At 42.3% G+C, this 5047-nt stretch overlaps 1 non-coding gene across 1 annotated transcript; it reads left to right on the top strand.

The window, feature by feature from the left end:
* The first annotated feature begins 2595 nt into the window (after positions 1 to 2595).
* Trnat-ugu (transfer RNA threonine (anticodon UGU)) lies at positions 2596 to 2670 on the top strand. Its single transcript has one exon. It is a non-coding gene; the product is annotated as a tRNA-Thr (tRNA).
* The last annotated feature ends 2377 nt before the right edge of the window (positions 2671 to 5047 follow it).

The following is a 5047-nucleotide window of genomic DNA, read 5'->3' as shown; positions in this document are numbered from 1 at the left end:
TGGTGGCATTGGTAGTGGTGTGTGTGTGTGTGTGTGTGTGTGTGTGTGTGTGTGTGTGTGTGTGTGTGGAGGACTATTACTATGAAACTCACACAGTCCAGACCGCCAAGGAAAATAAACCTTGAGATTTGGAAAGAGTGTTGATCTTATACCGCTTATACTGCATATTTCAAAATTCCACCTCTAAGGGGGAGACACAGGACATGAAAGGATTTCTGAATCATGTAGCTATTAAGGTAATTTTGAAGCTAGGCATACGAACATTTGTATCTGGTTTCTAGGTCAGAAATAAAGAAATATGTGTTCCAGTATCTTTGGGAATTTAACCTCTATGAGGTGAAATAGTGGATGAACATTTTATTTTGAGATAAATAATTATGGAAGAACTAAGAAAGTATTTTTAAGGCTACATCTACGAAAATTGGTATTTGACTTCAAGGCTACAAATAAGAAAATACGTGTTTCGGTGTTTTTGGAAGTTCAACCCCTAAGGGGATGAAATAGAGTGAGCTGGTGCGTTTCTGGCACCAGTTTCCGTCGATCGTTGTTTCGATCTTTGAGTCGCGGTCCAGAGGACACTGCTCCCTAAGCGACTGTAGTAGTTCTCTGTGCAGCCCAACATCGGGCTTACCACGCTTACACTGGACACAGTTGCCAACAAATCGCCTGCCATCGCGATATAGGTTGGGCCAAAACATGTATTCCTGAACTCGGTTCAAGGTCTTGAAGAACCCCAAATGACCCCCGTCCGCCGACTCGTGGAAATATCTGAGTGCCATGCTAACTCGTTCCTGTGGAATACAGACCTTCACTTGGCCACGGTTGGCTCCCCCTTTACACAAGAGGCCCGCACGAAGGCAACAGCCAGTGACGACGTCGCCATCCACAAACTGCTGCATATTCGGTCCCCACCCGGCGTCCTCGGCCTGTTTGCCGGCTAAGTCGAAGAAGAAGCCGGGTGTCTCGGAGAGAAGGAAATTCACCCCCAGATCCGGCTCCACGTTTCTGAAATTGGTTCATTATGAAAGCATTATGAAAGCATATCTGACAATTCGTATTCGGCTAATCTGTTACAATTTTTAAAAACTACGTGTTTCACTGGTTTTTAACTTCGAGCATAAGGGGATGAAAATTTTAATGAAATATTTATTGCGTTATATTAAAATATTTTAAATCTGCATCTACGAAAACCGGTATTTCACTTCTCAATTAGATATAAAGAAATATGCGTTATACAAACAAGAATACAAACGGCTTGATTAACAAAAACCTTGGACCCCAGCTGTCAGCATTGCTTTTTGGTCATTCAGCAAAAGACCATGCTTCAACGGCGTTAAGTTTAGAAAAGTTTAGAAAGTGTTGCAGTTTATAAAAGACATAAAAAAACGATTAAAGAAAAAATGCTTTGCAGACCATGAACGGTCTAAGTAAGTAAAGAAGCGGATGATACGCTAGCTATTTATGCAAATAAGTTGGTCAGTTTAAGTTCCGAGACATGTCATGCAGCAGGAACGGAATCCTATAGTTACTACGATTGGCTAAAGGAAAAGTTTTGCAGAATCACGCGAAATCACTTCTGCAAGTGGCTGAGAATCTCGTAATGAATAAAAATTCTGTACTGAGAATTCCAAGGTGGGAGAGGCGAGATTCCTCCCCCCCCCCTTCCCCCTTCTCAGAATCCTATCCTTCTTTACCTACAGCAAAAAATAAATAAATAAATAAAACTAGAGAAATTTCTACTGTGAAACTATTTGCATACAAGAGAACGGCCATTAAAATTTAACTCTTCAAAGTTTTAAGCCCTGCCCCGTTCGAAAATTCAATTTCTTTGTAGTTGCATTTTTTAAAGGTGTACTTGTCTAGACTCCTGGAACGGAAAGGTTTTTTTTTTTAATCCGTGCTTTACAAAAGTTTCTACAGTCCATTGTTTGAAGCAGTGTCACGGCTGCCATGAGCCGCGTGGGGTACCCGCCATGTGTCCAACGCCTTGTCACGGTTCGCGCGGCTCCCCCCGTTGGAGGTTCGAGTCCTCCCTCGGGCATGGTTGTGTGTGTGTTGTCCTTAGCATAAGTTACTGTAAGTAGTGTGCAAACATACGGACTGATGGTTCAAATGGCTCTGAGCACTTTGGGACTTAACATCTGAGGTCATCAGTTTCCTAGAACTTAGAACGACTTAAACGTAACTAAATTAAGGACATCACACACATCCATGCTCGAGGCAGGATTTGAACCTGCGACCGTAGCGGTCGCGTGGCTCCCGACTGAAGTGCCTACAACCGCTCGGCCACATCGGCCGGTCTATCATGTATTCTAGAAGAGCTGCACGGTCGTCAGTGGCGCCTGTTGTTTCTAGAACAGTTACTATCTTCATATCTATCGTTAAACGTCACCCAGCCATTGACCTTCGTCTGTGCGAATGCGCACAGGCTACCGGAAATCTTACGGGAATCGTCACCTTAGTGTGAGCCAGTAATGAGTGGATGGACAAATACCTATTAAGTACATTACGTAATCGGATTGTGGGCGGTTCGGGGTGTGAGTCTCACGGGAAGCGTGCGAGGGATAAATTCCTGCAGTCGTGCTGTTCATTTGTGCCCTCGATAGCTCAGATGGATTGAGCGTCTGCCTTGTAAGCAGGAGATCCTGGGTTCGAGTCCCAGTAGCGGCACACTTTTCAGCTGTCCCCATCGAAGTATATCAACAACACCTGTCGGCAGCTGAGGGTTTCAATTAATTATCAGTTGTGTAGGTGATTCGATGAACCCTTTGCCAGGCACTTAAATGTGTTTTGCAGGGTATCCATATAGATGTAGATGATAACTCGTCCCGTGTCGCACTTGCTCAAAAGGATTCATACTGCAGAATGCATGCAAACATACTCACCGAAAATACGGACGAATATCAAGTGCAGGCTGCCGAGTGCTGCATATCCAGCTTAGACAGATCGGCTTTTCCTGCCAAGAAGAACAGGAAGTTGCTGTCTAGGAACAATCAGAGGTAGAGGAAGGGCTGATAAATACTCCTTGAATTGCAGACTAAACGTAAATAACGAAAATACATTTTTGGTAAAAATTGGTCAAAACATAATCGTTTGCCCTCCGTATTGGATTAGCTGTTTTGAATATTGAAAATCTGACTTCAGATTCGTTTTCAGCGACATTAAGAATATATGTGTAACACTCAGTTCATGCAAATCGAAGTAATAATATAACTAAATGTTTTCCCTAAACTTTGAACACTTTTTTTTTCGAGTAACGATTTTCTCAGAACGGCATGCAGCATAAATTAAAAGTGGTTCGATCTCTTAACTTCTACCTCTGACCCCTAAAAGTAAACACTTTTCTTAGGAACTTATAGCTATAATATGACATTTGTTAATATTAACTAATTTTTGTGTAGGCATAAGGAGTGAAACAAACCCCTCAAAATCGAACTCAAAGTTCGAATTAGCACTGTATCGTTAAATTTAAGGTTGTTTCATTGCGGTTAGGTATGCGCTCCCATTAATTTTATGTATTATCGACTGATGTTATCCATTTTCAAGTTCAGAGAAATAATGTAGTATCAACTGATGTTACCCATTTTTGAATTCAGGTAACATCTGAGGTGCCACACTGCACGCACTCTGCGTACTCCAGTCTCGCAAGCCCTTGATCAAATCATAATTACGGGCGCCATTTTTTATTGAAAATCTAAAATTAAGCTCATAGTATTGTCACTCGTAATTCCCAAACAGATCGTTCGAATGTATTTTCATTGTCTCAAAAAAAATTTCAAATTTACCCTTTTTTGCTCATTTGTATGAGAACCTGGCCGTAACGCCGGAATATAGTCACGAGATTTTTTTTCAGAGACGCTGTACGTTCGCGAGAAGACTTTCGTTCTGCGCGTGTCGAAGGACATTCCTCAGATATTACTGTGTGTGTGCTACTCAGTCGTGCCATTTAAGTGTACATCTTTGCATAGTTTTCCTTTCACGATGTAAACAGTGTTCCGCTCAGTTGCTAACTGGCCAGTGAGTGGTTCCGAAGGTGTCGGATGTGCGGTGCGTTCGGTCTGCTAGGACAACAGCAGACTGGCGTGGTGCGATGGCAGAAGCAGACACTGAGGGAGCTAGCTGCTGGGACGCAAGCGAACAATTTATGCCAAGTAAGACGAAGAGGACTATTCTAAAATTACGAGCCGTCTAAAAAGTGTTTACCATTGGTAAATCTTGCTGTTGAGTCTGACAAAACTGACAGTTTTTCCTAGAGATACAGGAAATCCCCCCACCCCCACTCAATGAATATTTGGTTGTGATGACAGGCCGATTGGTAGTGTAGCCCGAGATCTAAGTTAGGTTGGAAGGTGGTAATTTGATTGAGAGTTGTTTACGCCAACGATTATGAATGCCGACTAAACGTTGTGCGAGCAGATTGCCCTGTAGCGTAGCCTAGTGTTTCCGTCTGCGCCACATTTAACACACTTTCTCTAACTGTGTACAAAAGTCTCACAACAGCCACGATAACTACGTTTCTGGTGGGGGGAGGGTAGAGTCCACTATGTAACTTTCACGGCAAATTTTAGTAACCGCATAAACTAACCGAAATAGAAGCGTCATTTTAACTATATTTCCTTTTGTGGGAAAATAATGGTTCTCCTCTTTTGGCAGCAACTGTAATATGTAGGCGACTTATTAGTTTTTTTTAAACTCTGAATCATGATCTCAATAGACGCAGTGCTTTTTTTACGTTACTTGATTTGTGGTCTATAGTAAACAATGCAACGAATTGGTAAATTCTTTGAAGTTTGACGTGTGTTACATAGACGACGTCTGCAATGTTCGTAAGGCCAAGTTTGCATATATTCGGTGTCTGTTTTTTTGGCCATGTACTGTATAATTAAGGGGAGGAGGATTATGTTCAAGGAGCAGTGCATTAGCAGTCTATGGAGAAATTGAGAATTTGGATCTAACGAACGGCATGCTCGGGCAGTTCGTGATATTCTGTTGACCACTGTGTAATTCGGACACAGTGATCATTGCCTCTCCCTAGTAACCAGGGGAC

This window comes from Schistocerca gregaria, unplaced genomic scaffold (genome assembly GCF_023897955.1).
Source record: "Schistocerca gregaria isolate iqSchGreg1 unplaced genomic scaffold, iqSchGreg1.2 ptg000422l, whole genome shotgun sequence".
Classification (NCBI taxonomy): domain Eukaryota; kingdom Metazoa; phylum Arthropoda; class Insecta; order Orthoptera; family Acrididae; genus Schistocerca; species Schistocerca gregaria.
The sequence above is the reverse complement of the archived record's forward strand: the minus strand, read 5'-3'. Positions and strand labels throughout refer to the sequence as shown.